The following is a 20224-nucleotide window of genomic DNA, read 5'->3' on the forward strand; positions in this document are numbered from 1 at the left end:
TAAATCAACATAACAAAAGAGAGATTTTATATCTGGTCATTATCACATTGTTGTTTGTGAGAGCTTAAGCTTGCTGCATAAGTTGACTGCTACGTTGCAACACTAACTACACTCCAAAAGTACTTAATTAGCTGTAAAGTGCTTGGAGACATCTAGTGGTCGTGAAAGTTGCTATATAAATGCAAGTTTTTCCTTTCATTTAGGCAATGTGGCCTGTAATTTGCAGTCAGCTGCGAAACAGACATTCGCTAATATGTCCTTACTATACAGTACAAATGCACACGAGGCCCATACTTGAGAGGTGGTCATTCTGTGACCAGTAACCTTTATTAGCCAGCACTGAAGTGATGAAGGTGGGTGGAGCTTCCCCTTTTATACCTGAAAGTCCAAGTTAGAAGTGTCTCCCACAAGTTCACCACCTAGTGGTCAGTCTTCTCACGGTGTACAACTTAGGTCAGTTTATACATGGGTTACAATGACAGTTGAATGCATGACATCACCACCTTCCCCCCCCCCAAAAAAAAGTCTTATTGGGATCACAGGTTAAGTCTCTCTGGTGGTTTACGCTCCCGTGTAGAGCGCCTGAGTTGGGGCTCTGGTTGTTGGGCGCTAGCCTGAGTTTCTGCTGTTTGTGGTGCCTCAGGCCTGTCCGGACTGCCCACAGTGACTGGGCTCGCCTCCACTTGGTTCCGGTGTTCGGTCACCTGTGGTGGAGTAAACTCTACGCCGTGTTCTTCCTCTGCTTCTTCTATGGGGTTGCTGAACCTCCTTTTTGTTTGATCCACGTGTTTGCGGCAGATTTGTCCATTGGTAAGTTTAACTACCAGAATCCTATTCCCCTCTTTGGCAATCACAGTGCCTGCGAGCCATTTGGGCCCTGCAGCATAGTTGAGGACAAAGACAGGGTCATTGATATCAATACATCACGCCCTCGCCCAGTCATGGTAGTCACATTGTGACCGGCGCCTGCTAACAATTTCTTTCATGGTGGGGTGTAAAAGGGATAACCTGGTTTTGAGTGTCCTTTTCATTAGCAGCTCTGTGGGTGGAACCCCTGTGAGCGAGTGTGGTTGGGATCTATTAGCCAACAGGAGGCGTGATAAGCGGCTTTGTAGGGAACCCCCTTCTGAGCATCCCATTTGATTATCTGCACTGCTCATTCCACCTGGCCGTTTGAGGCTGGCTTGAACGGTGCCGTTCTGACATGGTTGATACCATTTCCTGCCATGAAGTCCTGGAATTCAATGCTTGTAAGGCACGGGCCATTGTCACTGACGAAGACGTCAGGTAGACCATGTACGGCGAACATTGCCTATAGACTTTCTACCGTGGCAGAGGATGTGTTTGAATTGACAATGTCACACTCGATCCATTTGGAATAGGCGTCTACTACAACCAAAAATATTTTTCCCATGAAAGAACCTGCGTAGTCCACGTATATGCGTGACCATGGCTTGGCGGGCCAGGAGCTAAGGGGGGGGGGGGGGCTTCCCTGGACGCATTGCCCAGCTGGACACACGTGTTGCACCTGCAAACACAAAGTTCCAGGTCTGCATCTATCCCTGGCCACCAAACGTGTGACCTGGCAAGTGCCTTCATCATGACAATGTCCGGGTGCTCATTTATGGAGTTCTCGGATGAACACCTCTCTGCCCATCTGGGGCATGACTACTCGGTTCCCCATAGTAGGCAATCGGCCTGAATCGAGAGTTCATCCTTGCGCCTGTAAAATGGTTTAAATTCCTCCGGGCATGCCTCATATGTGGCTGCCCAGTCACCATTCAGGATACATTGCTTGTCAAAAGACAGTCGCGGGTCTCTATTTGTCCAGACTTTGATCTGACGGGCTGTCATAGGTGAGCCTTCGCTTTCGAAAGTTTCAACAGCCATGACCATCTCAGCAGCATGCTCGGTTGCCCCCTCGGTGGTGGCTAGTGGGAGCCTGCTGAGTGCATCGGCGCAGTTTTCAGTGCCCAGTCTGTGCCGAATTGTATAGTCGTAGGCGGCTAACATGACTGCCCACCTCTGTATGCGGGCCACGTATTTGCATTTATGGCCTTGTTGTCGGCCAAAAGGGACATTAGGGGTGTGATCTATCTCCAGCTCAAATTTCCTCTCAAACAGGTACTAGCGCATTTTATTTTTACTGCATATACACATTTTCTACCACGATCCCATAGCCCCTTTCTGCCTCGGACAGACTTCTGGAGGCATAAGCTACCGGCTGTAACTGACCCTTGGCATTAACATGCTGCAACACACACCCGATCCCATAGGACGTTAAAACAAGTTTCTTACATGTATCATATAGCGTTAACAGAGATTGTTGGAGCATAACAAATTGCGTACTCTATCAAAAGCCCTTTCCTGGCTGTCCCCCCAGACCCATTCATGACCTTTGCGTAGGAGCACGTGTAGCGGCTCTAACAGCGTGCTCAATTTGGGAAGAAAGTTACCAAAATAGTTTAGGAGCCCCAGGAATGAACGCAGCTCCGTCGTGTTACAGGGTCTGGGTGCTCTCTGGATTGCTTCCATTTTGGACGCAGTAGGTCTGATCCCGTCTGCTGCTACCCTCATCCCTAGGAATTCTACCTTTGGAGCTAGGAAGACGCAAGTCACCTTTTTCAATCAGACCTACCCGATCCAGTCTGCGTAGCACCTCCTCCAGGTTGTGGAGGTGTTCTTAAGTATCGTGACCCGTGATGAGGATGTCGTCCTGAAAAACCACCGTCTTTGGAATCGACTTGAGGAGGCTTTCCATATTTCATTGGAAGATCGTGGCGGCCAAGCGAATCCCAAACGGACATCTGTTGTACTCAAACAACCCATTGTGTGTCGTGATGGTGGTCAGCTTCTTCGACTCATTCACCAGCTCCTGAGTCATGCAAGCTGAGGTCAGGTCCAATTTTGAAAAAAGTTTGCCACCGGATAGCATCGCAAAGAGGTCCTCCGCTCTCGGTAGCGGGTACTGGTCTTGGAGTGACACCCGATTGATGGTGGCCTTGTAATCACCACATATCCTGACCGACCCATCCGCCTTGAGTACTGGCACGATCGGGCTTGCCCAGTCACTGAATTCGACTGGCGAGATGATGCCTTCCCTCAGCAGGGGGTCCAATTCGCCTTCTATCTTTTCCCGCATCACGTACAGCACCGCTCTGGCCTTGTGGTGTACTGGCCTGGCGTCCAGGTTTATGTGAATCACTACCTTGGTCCCCATGAAAGTGCCAATGTCGGGCTGAAATAGTGAGTCAAATTTGTCCAGGACCTGTGAGCATGATACTCGCTCCACAGAAGAAATTGCATTGACATCGCCCCATTTCCAGTTCAGGACAGCAAGCCAACTCCTCCCAAGTAATGCGGAACCATCCCCCAGGACAATCCAGAGTGGCAGTCTGTTCTCCGAATCTTTGTGGGTCACGACTACAGTGGTGCTGCCTAGCACCAGACTGATCTCCTTTGCATATGCCCGTAGCTGTGCGTCAGCCGGCACTAATTTTGTCCTCCTGGCCTTGGACGCCCACATCTTGTCGAACTGTTTGATACTCATCAGGGACTGGCTGGCCCCCGTGTCTAGCTCCATTGATACTGGGATGCCATTGAGGAGCACTTTCATCTTATCGGTGGCGTCCTGGTGTATGAACTGTATATGTGCTCCACATGAACTCGCTGAACTTTAGCTTCCAGCGATTTCCCCCAGTCTCCATTTGGCCCTATTGGGCTTACATCGTCCCCGTCCTCCTCGTACATCAACCTGGCTGCAGGCTCCCTGCACATACGCGCCAAGTGACCGCTGACGTTGCAGTTTCTGCAAGTATATTGCTGATACCTGCAAGCTCTGGCTGTGTGTTTGCCTCCACACCTCCAACATGAGCAGTTGTTGGAAACAAAAGGTCCATTACCAGTCGATTGTCTCTGACTGTCTGTGTAACTGTCCTTAAGCGCACCATTGACAGGTGTTGATGGCCCCATTACTGGCCGCATTGTCCCTTGTGATGGTATGAATCGCCGTTCAGCTAGCCATGGTCTCTGTTGAATTCCTCCTTTGGGTTCGACTGCATGCTCGGGCCTGTTCGATTGCCCCTGTCTGCCTGGAGAATTGTGTGCCGTGTTAACAATGTTGATTCCTTGTTCACATAAACCAAGATTTTTGTTCAACATCATTCTGGTCTCTTCCTCCCCGGAGATAAATGTCTGGGCCATCAAAGCCGCCATTTCCAGGATCAAGTCTTTGGTCTCAATCAGTTTCCTGAAAACCCCAGCGTGCCCGATGTCCTCAATAAAAAAGTCTCACAGCATCTGCGCTCTGCATGCATCTGGGAACTTACATAGGCTCACCATTCACCAGAGGTCTGCCACGAAGTCTGGAACGCTTTGCCCTTCTTGCCGCCGGTGCGTGTAAAACCGGTGTCTCACCATGTGCATACTGCGCGCCAGTTTAAAGTGTTCCCCGATCAACTTACTGAGCTCTTCAAAAGTCTTGGCCGCCGACCTCTCTGGCGCTAGAAGGTCCTTAATCAGGGAGTATGTCCTGAATCCACAAACTGTCAGGAGATGAGCCCTGCATTTGTCGGCCGAATCCTGTCCCAGCCATTCCTTAGTGACGAAACTTTGATATAGTCTCAATAAAATCGTCCCAATCATCACCAACACAGTACCTCTTGTCTGTGCTGCTAGTGGCCATGCTCGCTTGGTTTAAATCCCAGTTTCACGTCGCCAATAATATGTCCTTACTATATAGTACAAATGCACATGAGGCCCATACTTGAGAGAAGGTCACTCTGTGACCAGTAACCTTTATTAGCCAGCACTGAAGTGAAAAAGGTGGGTGGAGCTTCCCCTTTTATATCTGAAAGTCCAGGTTAGGAGTGTCTCCCATAAGTTCACCACCTAGTGGTCAGTCTTCTCACAGTGTACAACTTAGGTCAGTTTATACATGGGTTACAATGACAGTTGAATACATGACATCACATCACCACTGGCCCCGAAGAAAGCGTCCCACAAATATCCAGTCATCTCCTACGAGAAGTTTGGCTTTTCTGACGTGCAGCTGAAATTAACGTAGTTTAGTGGGAATTCCATCGTGCAAGCTGTCTAATGAGCCAATTGCATTTCAGAACTCTCAGACAAAGAACCAGTAAATAGAAAACATTAATAATCACTTAAAATAATTTACAGAGCGAAAAATATTTTTTACATACCCATTGGGTTAAGGTAGAAGTTGAAGTATCATGAACAAAAATATGTATTTTACTAATTTTAAAACCTAATTATTTTTAAACTTATTGGAGAAATTTGGCATTCCACTAACAGAAAATTAGTTTTTCAGGGTCAGAACGGTTGTTTATCAGGTCTTATTACTCAGATCACGGTTAAAACCCCATTAACATCTCATTTGAAAGGCCTAACTTTTTTATGGGGTTTCTAACAGGTATATTTGTTCGGAAAAGGAGAAGTCTTCATGATTTCACCGATTGCTGCTCAAGGGGTTGGGGGCTGGGGTCGGAGGGGTTTAGCCCACAGCGCAGACTGTGGAGGAGCAGTGAATGACAGACCGCAATTTCAGGATTTCCACGTTAGGCTGCACATGCGCTAAATCCTGAAGTTGCAGTCAATTTCAAAGGCAAAATGACGGCCAGGTTCAGTGTTTTGTAGTGAAGAAGGAGCCACAAAATATGTCTACATTATCAGAGAGCCTTATAAAAATAGAAAAGGCACTTTGCAGTACTGCAGTTCACCCTGAAGCATATGGCTGCTCCAAGTCGAACTGCAGCAGTAGCTCCACAGACAGAGAGAGGCCCTAATGGAAGTCTGTGCTTCTCCCTTGAGGCTCACACTGCTGCCAGAGAGACCTCAGCTACCAAGTAAAGAGAGCTATCTTTTCTGGCTTCCAAAGATCTCTCGGGACTTCATTGATCTCATTGGAATTTTTCCATGCAGAGCCAAGTGCCCAGTACTAATGACGTTGCTGGAATACACTTGCATGTAGCTACTGTCTTAGTATAAGCAGCACGTGCACACAATTGCCAGCCCCGTCAAATGCCTGCACGCATGATAGAAATGTTTCAGGGCTACGCTGTCCATGCAGCAGTATAAAAGCTGCGGTAGGTCCATCTCAGGACCTAACGGCCACAAGATGAGGGCCAAGTCAGTGTTCGTAGTTCACGAGTAACGCAGCAGCCAGCTATGTTGCTACTTGATTGGCAGGAGTGCGCATCTAGGAGAAGCTAGGCTGGGTTTAAGAATTCGCACATCACGCACTTGCACCAAGGGCAAGTGCGGTAGAAGGAAGCACTAGACAGACACACAGCATAGGTTTTCATTAAAATTATGGCTGTGCTAAAGTTGTTGTGGTCAGAAGTTGTTTTTGGCAAGATTTCTAAATGGTTTTGATGAGGTGGCATGAATAGAAGTCATACGAGTTGATGTACACAGAGAAGGGTCTGTAGATGAAGGCATCTATGTGGTGCGAAGGGGAAAGGATACAGACAGGACTGTTGAAACAGTGGCTAGGTGTGTTAATCAAAAAGATCTTTCTATATTAGAGCCGTTCATGCCAATTTATCAGCTGGCCAACAAGTTGCCCTCTGCATTCTCTTCAGGCTGATCTCCCTACTGCCCTTGGGGCCTCTGTGGTAATGCCTCTTTTTAAAACAGTTATGCATTAGGCAGTACACTACCTTGATCCTAACTATATTGCAGAGTAGCCACAGAGCGATCCAGACACAAATTGTGTGTCCTATGGAAGAATGACCCTTGTTCTAACAGTGCTCAGCCAGTGTCCTGGGAAAGCAGAGTTGTCATCAATCTATGGACAATCTCCCAGGAACCTCCCGGATACTTGCCTGCAACATGGTTGGTCACAAAGGAGCTGCATATTGAGTGTAGAATCTATTCTTGTTGAAATAGGTGACAGGATTGATCAAGAGAGTACATAGATGCTGTGATCTACAATTCCTTGGATCCGTGGGAATTCAATCACTTGATAAAATTAGTAAATTGCCATGCTGCTGCTACTAATTGCCGACGGGGAGTGGAAAGAGTTTACTCCAGCAAACAGTATATCTGTGACTTACTTTGTACATCTATGCACAGCCAATTGGCTAATGTTATCGATGGCTCCAGTGGCAGACTGAAATTATCTTGTGCATCAAAATTCAGGATGGTAATGACCTTTGAAGCCCCAAGCAAGGCAGCATTTACAGCAGAGGCCTACTGTGGTTGCAGCATGTGGCATAACTTATTGATGGCTTCTTGATTAAGGGCAGCTCCGCAAAGAATGCTTCTGGGTCAGCTGAAAGTTGGAGCACTTTGAACTGTGTATTCGGGAATAAGGCTACCGGTAGATGGGTGCTATGCATCTCTTGTATTGATCCATCAGTCTGTCCTCCCTCTGTTGTTCCTCCTCCAAGAACAAAACCCCAAAGATACAAGGATATTCCCAATCGGAAACCCCATTGTAGCCTCTTTTTTGGGGGGGGGGGGGGGTGGGGGGTGGAGGAAAGAATGGGGTAAAGAGACAAAATAAAAGTCCTACATCAGAAAAAAAAAAAATTGGCCAAGAAATAAACTCTCTCTGAAACCGTTTTGGAATAGCTGCTTAAATAGATGTATTCAATGCCATATAGTAGAGCACTGGAAGAGTTTTATATAGTTTGGATTTGTATCAATTAACATCATTCCATAGTAAAAAGGGACAAAATCTACTCATGTCCTGCTCAACAAGCAGCAGTGACCAAATCACAAGAGACTACAATGGAACTAGTTCATTCCTAGAGCTTAGACCATCTAAAGATGCAGCAAAAAACAAACATTTTTAATTTATGGATTATACAGAGTATATTAGCTGAAATATCAACATATCCCGTTGAACACTCGATAAGAAATTTTGACAGTAGATTTACACCTCATTAAACATTCTACTTTCTTTGATCTCAGATCCCATGTGTGCAGAAGTCTGAGCTGAAAACAATGAGCTACATCTCAGTGCTGTTCTTATAGCATCACCTCATTGGAATTTTCTCTTGCTACAATCCAGGAGATTCATTTCAAAACAAACTCTAGACATTTAGGTTCAAGTTTACCTCACCTTGGATTACTACTCATTTGAATTCACATTCCTGCAGTTGGCTGTATACTTCAGTTTAAATAAAAATATATTACTTTTGTAGTGAATTCCTATTGATTCAGATTGTAAAACGCGATGTGGGCAAAATTGCCCCTTTTTATAGCCCCGTTAACACCTTCGAGGGGTGCTAACGGGATGCAATGGCGTTTTTGCCCAGGGGAGGCTCCGGGAAATTGTCCCAGATGGTTTAGGGGACGCTGTCCCGGCAGCACCACGCCCTGCGATTAGCGCCCCGGGCTGGCACACAACTGGTGATGATATCATCGCCATGCATGCCAACCCCTCACCACCTTTTGCGCACCGTGGGGGAAGTTCCCCACAGACCGCGAGTGGATGTCACCGCCAGCTTCGCGGGTCACGAAGCAGGGAGATAACCACTGTTGGGGCGTCCCTTAAAGGGAAGGCCTTTAGTGCCGGGGCCACCATCTTTATTTGTTGGCTGACTCTTGCGTTGACCTGACAATGGCAGCCCCCTGCGTCGACCAGGCCACCATCGTGCAGCCCGGCACTCCGTTTTGGGTGCCAGGCTTCTGGCCTGGTCAATCATCCCCCGGGTGGCCAAGTGGCGGCCGCCAAAGGGCCTGCAGAGTGTGCAGCAGTCCTCTCCTTTAATTGGACTCAGCACCATACTTCCGCCCTTGGAGCGCCCCTCAAAGGAAGCGGAGTGCTGGCGACAGCGTTCCACTTCCTTTGAGGGGTGAGAACGGCCCAATTTCATGTCGGGGACAGGACTTCCAGGCCGGGTGCAGGATGTCCAGCCCTGGAAGGTTACCGCCCCTAATTGGGGCGAAGGACAATTTTGGGGCCGATAACTCAGTAGTGAGTTTGGTCTAAAAACTGGGCAATGCTCCAGGAATCCAGCATACCAATATAAATCGGCGTTCACAGGACATATGGCACAGAAACAGGCTACTCTGCTCAACATGTCCATGCCAGCGGTTATGCTCCACTCGAGCCTCCTCCCGTCTTTCCTCATCTAAATCTATCCCCGTAACCCCCAGTCCCTTAAATGTAGCTATACTATTCGCTTCAACCATTCCGCGGTAGTGAGTCCACATTCTTACCGCTCTCTGGGTAAAGAATTTTCTTCTGAATTCCCTATTGGATTTCTTGGTGACTATCCTATATTGATGGCCTGTAGTTATGCTCTTCCCCACAAGAGGAAACATTCTCTGTATCCACTTTATTAAAACCTCTCATAATTTTAAAAGACCTCTTGCACTTTACCTGAAATTGCAACATTTTATTGTAACTAATTCAGCAAGGTGAGGAATAAGGGGCTCAAGTACTTCACAACCTACTAGATTCAGTAATTGTACTGAAAGTCCTTAAATGTGGTTTAGTACACAGAACGAGGAGTGGTGCCTTTAAGCCTAATGGGATGTTTTGCCTGTACACGCAGCTCCCTAGGGGAAAAATAAGTCGGTGCTTTACAGTCTGAATTCTTCTCTGTGTGACAGCAAGTCTGCTTGCCTCAAATTTTCATTCCAGTTTTTTTCAAAGTGGATTTTTTTTTTTTAAAAAGTGTGTCCAGTAACATCTACTTCAAATTTAAACCGCTTCGCAAACATCAGCTGCACAATCAGTAATTCTCCTGCTGGCTCATCGACTGTTATTGCCACATATGAATCTGTTGTCAATGATCGCTCAGGGATTGTTGCACAAGATTAAACTTGTTGGCGGAGGCTGCTTCTAACAGATGCAGGAATTAATACTATTGGGAGCCTGTAGATCGATTGGGGGGCCCCACAATGAACATTGGGTATAAAAGTATTCTCGGATGATAACCCAACCGTGCAACAACAGCCTCATTTAACCAGAAGCATTAATCTAAGACTACGATCTGAAGGAACCTGGTCTCTAAATAGGCCACCACAAAGTGCTTACAGGGCTGTTAAAAATGTAAAGACTGCCAGCCAATTCTGTGGAAATACTATTAGCAGGTAGAGGCAGAAAAGGTTCGCAACAAATGATTCCATGACAATGGGGTGAAAGCATAATTACATGATTAAATTGATCAAAAGGCCCCAAAATAATCTCAACATCCAGATACTCCCAAAATAGGGAATGTATTCATTTACGATTTCTCCAAGGCACAGTAAGTTTGTACAAATGTACTTCAACAAAGGCCGTCCTTAAAAGTGATAACTTCGCTCTGTAAAAGCACATCCTGATGGTCAATAAAAGTCCAGTCAACGGGCGCTCAACATATCCCCCCCAACTCTGATACAGATGCTTACTTAAAACTTTCATTAGATTAACACAAGCAGTCAGGAAATGCTGGCAATGAGACGTTATAGGAACAGATTGTTTACTCTGATGTTTCCTTTTGATAAGGAGTATAGATGCATTTCACAATATTAAATGAACTAATTTGAAACTACATTGCATTTGTACTTGTTGCAGAAAATGACCGTCCTGGGTCACGTCCATTGCTTTACTTTCTCAGTCACAGTTTAATCAATCAATGAGACTACAGCAGCCCACAGCAAGATTCAGAGACCAACACAAGAATCATAAAGTAACTTTAATGAATAAAGAAAATGAGCCTTGCTCGTATCTTTGACAGGATTGCTATTCTCGTCTCTGCAACCATAAATCTACAGCAACAACCATAGCCTATTAGGTGACACTTTTAACGGGCAGAGAAAACCAGTGCCCAATTTTAATAAGGCCTGTTCTGCTATCGAGTTTCTTTGAACAATGTGCAACACACAAGTGGAGGTCTTACCTTTGGAGCCAGCTGCTGCACATTGGGTATCCTGTGGAATTAACAGCAAAACAAAAGTGAACGTCTGCTGGCTTTAACTATTATTAAAAGAGAATCCTATCACTGTCCACGCCTGTTTCATTAGAGATTCTTATTGAAACTTAATGGATTATTGGTGATTTGATTTACTGATATTAATTCTTCTGCTCCAGCATTTAATATGCGCTTTACTCATCTTTCACAGCCCTTGCTTGATCTTTTGTCCACATACACCTGAAGGCAATAATCTTCCTGTTAAGAAACTGTCATTTAGTTCTTTCAGTAATTTGGCACCAACTTTGGACCAATTTGTTAACACCAGGTGTTAGCATAGCTTTCATTAAAAAGCTTGGGTTCTTTTTCATGTGATTAGGTGTGCGCATGTTTTTCTCTCTCTAAGCCTATGGGCAATGTTTAGAATTTGCATTTAATTTTGTTAATGAGGTTATATTTTGCCAGCTACACTAGTCTTTGCTTATAAAGAGGATTTAAGTACTTAAAGTTAATTTAGAACACATATCAGGAATGGTGGCTAAATTCAGTTCAATCTATTTTATCACACCATTAGGAAAAGCCTAATCTTGCTGGAATTCTACACAGCTGTTTACTTTGTTAAGGGAAAATACCACCGAAAAGGCATGGGAAAGTCAATCTAAATGAACTGTAACTTAAATGGCTGCATGTAACTGGAATTATATTTGGAGGTTGAATAGAATACACTGCACCCTATAACGTTCATTTGTCACGGAAGGTTAAAGTTTGACTAACTGTTGAGCCCATACAATGGGGCTCAATTTCCCCAAAGCTTTTGTTTGGCGTACTTGGCCCCAAGTACGCCAAAAAAAATGTTCTAATTTCCCCGTTGGATTTCTTCATTTTGGCGTGGCCTAACCTGTCCTTTAGTTTTGGGGGTGGAGCCTTGACCTGCGCCAAAAAGATCGGGTTGCCACGGTAACCAGGGTTACAATGCGAGCTGAGGCTGCAAAGTGAAACATATAACCAGCTCCCAACACATTAAAACACATTGCATCAATTTAAAAACACATTAAAATATATTGCAGCAACTTACCTCCACTTATTAAAGCCGATCCAGCTCCCCAGCCACTATCCCTGGCTGAAAGGCTTGCCGGTCTGCTTGCCTAGCCCACCCCGAGCTCCTTGCCGGTGCCGGTCCAGCTCCAGTTCCCCCCACCACAGCACCCACCCCGAGCTCCTTGCCGGACCCGGTCCCGCTCCCTCCGCACATCCCCCCGCCCCAGTCCCGAGTGCCTTGCCGGTCCGCTTCCCCGCCCCTAGCCCTGGCCGAAGAGCTTGCCGGTCCACTCCCCTGCCCCTAGCCCAGGCCGAGCGGCCTCCCAATCTGCTCCTCAGCTCCTATCCCAGGGCAAATGTCCTCCTCCTTCCCGGTCCCCGCACCTAACTACACCCAAAAGGCTTTCCCGCACCCCCTCTTGCCCCCCCCCCCCCACCACCTCTCACCACCCCCCCCCTCCAATCTCTCTTCCCCTCCCCTTCCCACACCACCACTTCTCTCTCCCCCCCACCTCTCTCTCTCTCCTTCTCTCTTACCTTTCCTGTTGCTGCTGTCTGGGCATCTGCTGCACTTACCTGCGCCAATTTCCTTACCTGTGCCGATTTCTTTAACTCTCCAGAAGGTTTTTCTGCAGAGGCCACATACGCTGGCCTAAACAGAACTGGTGTAACTCTCATCGGGCCAAACTTGTCTAAATGGCCAGAATTGGCATGGGTGGCAGGTTCTGCCCCCTTTGGCTGAAAAAAAAACTTACCTAAAAAAATTGTAACTAACTGAGTTATGCTGGTGCAAATTGATTGGGGAAACTGTGTTTATTTTAAACTTAGGCCAATAAAAGCAGTCTGCTCCCAAAAAACGGCGCAAATCATTGGGGAAACTTGAGCCCATGATCTCCAAGAAAGGATGGCTTGAACCTTCAGGTGTGCCTCAACATTTCCATGCAAAGACTATCTTTGCCTGTCTTGGCCTTTTTGAGCACTACTTAGAGATCATGGAGTAGAATTTCCTGTGTGTTTGCGCCCAGCAACACATGTAAACGAGGAGTAAAGCAAATACCCGCCGGAAAAAGTTGAGGAATCTCAGGTGCAAGATTGTTACTCGTGTCTTTATGCTATACTTGAATTTCCTCGCTCTTTTACGCCCGTCTATCAATTTCTGACCTTGAACGCATCTCGTCTTACTATAATGGCTCCGTCACCAAGCTAAAAAAACTGCCCACGCAACTTTTCCTGTAATTGCACTGCTTCAAAATGAATGTAAAATAAGCCTAGAATTATAGGCACAGCAGGAAACAAAGTAATGTTTCTGGTGTTTCATTGCTATGTTTGAGCACTTTTAAAAAAAACATTATCCTCACTGAGTGAGACCTGTATTGTATTTTCTGTTTCTTTGAATACATTGTTATGGCATCAGTATAAATCACATTACAAATTGAAAAGCTGCCAGGATTGCACATGCTGTGCCAAATGTGCATGAACGATAGCTTGGTGGCTTAAAACTTTAATTTTCATGTGAATATGTGATGCGAGTTCAAGGCTTTCCCCAGGCCCGATTATTTATGCTGAAAGTTCCCTATTTTTTTCTGCCTATGCCATGGTAGTTAGTGACTGTACATCCTATTCAGTAATCAGCCAGAAGGAGGTGCAGTCTGAGCAGTATTGGTATTTTTGTCCTTTTTCAAAACGGACGATCTCTATTGCATGTGTCACACCATCTATATCAAAGGCTCTCAAACTGAGGGTCCCAGAGGATTTCTGTCTGTCAGTCAACAGCTATCTGCATTTTTCCATCCTTGTCTTACTATTTCTGCTCCCGTGTACTTTCCTTTGGGTAGCTGAAGTTAGAACAGGGGCCTGAGGAATGTGTGAATATTTGCCATACATAGAAGATTCAGACATGCTGATCTGGAGTGTAATCTAAGGTACCCAAGTTGAACTCTTGGATGGGAAGCAAGTGCTGAACCATCCAACTCTGTTCTGTTTAAGTAGCTGGTATTTTCAATACATTCATCGTCCACCCTCCACAAATGTGTGCTCATCCAAAAATCTGCTGCCCATATACTAACTTGCATCAATTCCTATTCACCCATCACCCTTGTGCTCGCTGACATACATTGGCTCCCGGTCCGGCAACGCCTTGATTTTAAAATTCTCATCCTTGTTTTCAAATCTCTCCGTCACCTCATCCCTCCCTATCTCTATAACCTCCTCCAGCCCTAAAACCTTCCGAGATATCTGCACTCCTCCAATTCTGGTCTCTTGCGCATCCCTGATTGATTTATTCGCTCCACCATTGGCGGTCTTCCTTTAGCTGCCTAGACCCTAAGCTCTGGAATCCCTCCCTAAACCTCTCCGCCTCTCTACCTCTCTCTCTCTACCTTTAGTACGTTCCTTAAAACCTACCTCTTTGACCAAGCTTTTGGTTACCTGTCCCAATACTATATCTCCTTACGTGACTCGGTTTTAAATTTTGATTGGTAACGCTCCTGTGAAGCGCCTTGGGACATTTTATGGTATTAAAGGTGCTATATAAATGCAAATGGTTTTTGAGTTTGTTTATTTGACTTTAAATCCAGAATTAACTTTATTCGGGCCCTTGAATGAAATGTCCCCTTGTGAAAATTTGATACATCCAACAACTCAGAACAAACACGAAAGAAGTTCAAACGTGTAACTTACTTTAACAAATTTATAACTGACAGATTCTAAAGTATTTTTCAGATGTTCTGCTCCAGTGAGAGTAGCGGAACATCAAGCATGCAGGACAATTGTGTTTGTCAGGCTGTGGCACAGCTGGCCCTTTTCACTGTGAGAAGCTGATGGACAAGACCAATATCTCACTGCTTCGGAGAACAAGGAGGGATTAAATAGTCTAGCTCAAGTCAAACAAAAGCCCAAAAGTGAAAATATGACTCTTTTAGAAAATGAACAAGGTAATTAGTAGTGGGCAAACGTCTTCATTTACCAAGTTTTACAATGCATCTTGGATCAAATTAAGTAAATCCTTTGTAACAATACTTCATTGAACTGAATGTTAAAAGCAGAGTCTCATGCATAGAAAAGTTTGTTTTGTTTTGCTTGATTCCACAACGAATATATGATGAGAAAGTTTTTGGTATTGGATGCAGATACACCAATAAATTGGTTCAAATAATTAGACTCAATTTTTAAGTCTCTAAATATTTCAATATGTGCCCTGCTAAAGATTAGATGATACAGCACATATTATAAATAAAATATTACAAATCTCTACAAGCTACTCAACTGTGCCAAATATGTACTTGATTGATTCAACTGCTATCAGAGAACCCCTTAGCAAAGCTATGACACAAGGAAAGCCAGTTTCAGTACAAAGCATAGCCTTAATTTTAACTCGTAGTGGGTATTGGGCAAGTGGGGCCCGAGGCGGTCAGCAAACCACCCTGACCTCGGCAGTGTGAAGCCCAGGAGATTTTAATTCCCAGGACTCATTTTCATCCCACCCCCATCCCACCCAGTCTCCCAATTGCCTGCCCAAAACAGGCAGGAGCACACTATTGGGCAGTAGGAGGTCACCACTGGGGAACAAAAGACCAGTCCCTGGTGCTCAGGTAAGTCGCAGGCAGAGGGGGGTTTCTGGAGGGTCTCACAATTGGGAGGGAGACCAGGGCAGGGATGCCTAGACTTTCTTAGTGGGGTCCGTAAAAGCACTCCAGCTTTCTAACTCAGGCCCATGGTTAAAATAACAGTCGGACCCCAATGACACCATCGGAGTCTGATCTGTATATTTAAAGATGAACCCTGGCAGGTGTCCTTCTCACCTGCTCAGAAGAACATAAATAAATGCCTGTGAGAGACAGCAGGACATCCGCAAGCGAGTCCCACGGGGGATTTTAACTGCCCGCCCATCTGGGTTTTGCCAGGCAGACAGGATTAAAAAAAACACCCCTCATGCGTTCAATCAAAGGTGGGCCTGTAATTATAAAGTTACAATTTTACTTCAGGGTCCTGCAGGTATGAAGACTGGACCAACATGTCATCACCATACCTATCCCATCAGCTTTAGATCTGACAGGCAATATAAACAGGTTGATATGAATATTCTGTAGCATGAATTTCTTGTATATTCACAATAACATTTCCCAACTGCCTAGCCTTTGATTCTCCATTCACTACAACATCCCTGAAGCTGCCAATGTGCTCAACCACTCCCTCACCTCCAGCTTTGTTGCTCTCGACCCGAGATAAACCTTCACTCTTCCATCCCAGTGGTTCATCGTGGTAAGACCCCCATCTTCACTCCCTCAAATTCAAGAGGTGTAGATTTCAGCCTCTTTGACACACAACTGGTTTAGCCAACCATCATCAGATCTGGCTGTACCACATCAAGCGACATAGGGCCTTACTCTTCTCTGCCTAAACCACCTACTACTTTTCTCAACTACTAACCATCTTCTTAAACCTGTCTGCCCTCAGAGACTGAAGCACAAAAATCTAGGCTATCGCTCCAGTGCAGTGCTGAGGGAGTGCTGCACTGTTGGAGGTGCTGTCTTTCGGATGAGATGTTAAACCGAGGCCCCGTCTTTTTACGAAGAAGATCAGGGGAGTTATCCCCAGTGTCTTGGCCAATATTTATCCCTCATTCAACATCACTAAAAAACAGATTATCTGGTCATTATCACATTGCTGTTTGTGGGAGTTTGCTGTGCGCAAATTGGCTGACGACTTTCTTACATTACAACAGTGTCTACTTTTCAAAAGTACCCATTGGCTGTAAAGCACTTTGGGATGTCCAGTGGCCGTGAAAGGCGCCTTATAAATGCAAGTCTTTCATTTCTTTCAGTTGTATAATGAAAATGGTGACTCAGCACTTCTCTCCAATCCCATTGATGTCCAGATCATCACTATTTTGGTGGAGGCCTTGAAATTGACAGCTCAGCCACTTACCATAAACAGGCAAGAGCCTCATTAGCCCTATAATTTCAAGAGGACCCTGATGCAATTTTGAAGTGCCATTGGGTGGAGCAGGCCCTGAGCGAGCTGCGTAAACAAGGGACCTAAAGGAAACCTTAAAGGACTATTATAGGCCACTCCAAAAAAGATTTTAAAGAAACTTTGTAAACAATTTTTGTGATTTGAGGAGGAACATTATATAAGGCCCTGGTGAGACCACACCTGAAGTAGTGTGTACAGTTTTGGTCTCCTTACCTATGGAAGGAGATACTTGCCATACTTGTGCAATGAAGGTTCATCAGACTGAGTCCTGGGATGGGGAGATTGTCCAATGATGAGATATTGAGTAGACTAGGCCTATATTCTCTAGAGTTTAGAAGAACGAGAGATGATCTCATTGAAACAGACAACATTCTTACAGGGCTTGATACAGTAGATTCAAGGAGGATGTTTCCTCTAGCTGGAGAGTCTAGAACCAGGGGTCACAGTCTCAGAGTAAGGGGTCGACCATTTGGGACTGAGATGAGGAGAAACTTCTTCACTCAGAGTATGGTGAATCTTAGCAATTCTTTACCCCAGAGGGTTGTGGAGGCTCAGTCATTGACTATATTCAAGACAGAGATCGATAGATTTTTGGATATTAAGGGAATCAAGGGATATGGGGATAATGCAGGAAAGTGGAGTTGAGGTAGAAGATCAGCCATGTTCGTATTGAATGGCAGAGCAGGTTCGAGGGGTCTACTTCTGCTCCTAATTCCTATGTTATGTTCTTATTCCAGGTGGACCTTCTTGAATCTCATTGAGATATTTATCTATGTTAAAGGCACTGCATTAATGCAAGTTGCTGCTATTGAAGGGAATATTCTCTTGAAATTAATGTATAGAATGGAGTGACTTCCAAATGAAGGATGTTGACGTTATCACTGGGCCAATGGTAACTGTATAGAATTGATGTAGATCTTTACTTTAAAAACAAATTAGCTGGGGTTTTCTGCTGTGTGCATGCCCTAGCACGTGATTTTGTCAATATTCATTTGAATGGAGAGCAAAGTACAGACTGGTGAGTGCAGAAGTAGCAAATCTCAGCCATCAAGTCAGAACAGCTAAAATAAGCTTACGTTGACCACAAACTTCCTGAATCATTCTGTGACTGGGTCATCCTATGTGCTGTGATATTAGTACACATTCTGTGACTGGGTCATCCTATGTGCTGTGATATTAGTACACATTTGCTGCTAATTCCAATGTGTTACCACTACCATTATTTTCACTTCTACCCCCCCCCCCCCCCCCGATATGTTTGCGCTCCTCAAATTCTGCCCTCTTGAGCATCCCTATTTATAACTGCTCAACCATCAGTGGCTATGCCTTCAGCTAGTTGGCCCTAAGCTCTGGAATTCTCTCCTAAACCTCTCTACCTCTCTTTCCTCCTTAAAGACGCTCCTTAAAACCTACCTCTTGTCAACTGCCGTCATTTCGTCTTTTGTGGCTCGGTGTCAAATTTATTTGTTTTGTATTGTAATACGCCTGTGAAGCACCTGGGGATGCTTTACTATGTTGTTGTTGTTATTGTTCTCCGTGTGAGATTACCTTTAATTGGTAAACCATAGATTGACATAAGCACCAATTAAGGCAATTATTAGGGAATTGATCTGACTAAATTGAAAAAGTAACTTTTACAGTAAAAGATCCCAAGCTCCACGTATCATTTTCATCACAAATAAAGTCGGGTTAAATACCATTGTCCAGACACTCGATGGCTTTTCTACATTTGAGAGTTTAGAAATGTCTTGTACGAGTGAATTGTTCATTTTGGTCACTCATGTTATACATCAAAGCAACAGAAGAAAAAGGATAAGAATGTATTCTTTACAAAAGATATACAGAACTAATTACAAAGCCTTGACTGAGCAGCAAGGTGTGTGGTAATTCAGTCTTACTCGAGATACCCTTACCAGCATCTCCCACATGCTTAGAATTCCCATTCTTTACAGCAATAGCATTGAAGCTGCTTCAAACAATGATTGAAACTTTACTCTGATCTGTTGCCTTAATTTATCGTCAGTGACAATCTACGGTGAAGAAAATATTGTTATGGCTTCGCAGCAAACATGTTTACACCAAAAGTTCCTCAACATTTGAACTCAGGATAATATCCTCAAGTCATTAATGACAACACCAAGTTACATAGAATTTACAGCACAGAAACAGGCCATTCGGCCTAACTAGTCTGTAAATGTAAGTGAGTTACTGTTGGCTTGGCAGTTTGATAGGGTTTTTGAACAGGAGCTAATCTTTGTAGAAATTATTTTACACAATTTTAATTGTTTTCATTAAGTCCTTTTGCAGGGATATGGGGCTAGAATTTGATCAAAAACTGCCACAGCCGGATTGTCGCCCAAAAAATCACTAAGATTATTCAATTAAGGCCGGCGGATAATTGATGAAAAAATGGAAAAAATTCCGCCCAGCAGGAAAATTCAGTCTTATACGCGGATTCTCGGCGGAAAACGTGATCCTGGTCAAATTGGGCAGTACTTACTCAAAACTTTTGTCCGAGACTGCGAGTTGGGCCTCAGGAGGGGGGAAAACACAAAAAATATTTTTCCAAAAAACAAAATTCGGAAAACATTCACAGGACCTTTCTGCACTGAATCGCTGCAAAATTATTATTTTTTAAACTTTCACTTACCTTTTTTTGCAGGGTTTCTTACCTACCGCTGATCAAAGGGCTGCTCCGGCTAGTTTCTCATGGATGGTATTTTTGCCCTCAGCTACGGAACACCGCTACCATCAAACTTGGGCGATGGGGTTTTTTCAGTCTTCCACACCGGCAGTCTGCTCTCCAGCGGTATTTCGAAACCGCCGGCTGAACACTTTGATGAAACTTGCACCAGGCGGTTTTCAAGCAAAAAACAGGAATACCACTGAGAAACCGGGTGGAAATGGTAATCAAATTCCAGCCCGTGGTATTGTGAGGAAAATAAGCATTTACACAGCTAATGGCACTCTTTAAAATCTGCTGATTATAACTGATGAGTCCAGTCCAATAACTGCAGCGGTAAAGTATTGGACTTCAAATCCAAACATTCACAAGTTTAATCCTCGGCCTCATCTATTAGTCACACTTACCTTTCAGACACATTAACAATTGACCAGCTTACAGGTTAAAAATAGTAAAAGTATGAAACCCGGTTCGCCTTTAATTTTCTAATGCACTTAAAGGATGCAAGAAATTATACAACAAAAAAATATTCATTACATGTCACCCTGAACTTCGGATAAGTGAATGCTCTGATTGATATTTCCACTTACCCTGTGTGGTGTGAAGCCAAAGCCATGCCAAGAGAGTTGGTCTCGCACATCTTGGTTTCATCAGATCA

Source organism: Pristiophorus japonicus, chromosome 14, assembly GCF_044704955.1.
Source record: "Pristiophorus japonicus isolate sPriJap1 chromosome 14, sPriJap1.hap1, whole genome shotgun sequence".
In the NCBI taxonomy this organism is placed as follows: Eukaryota; Metazoa; Chordata; class Chondrichthyes; family Pristiophoridae; genus Pristiophorus; species Pristiophorus japonicus.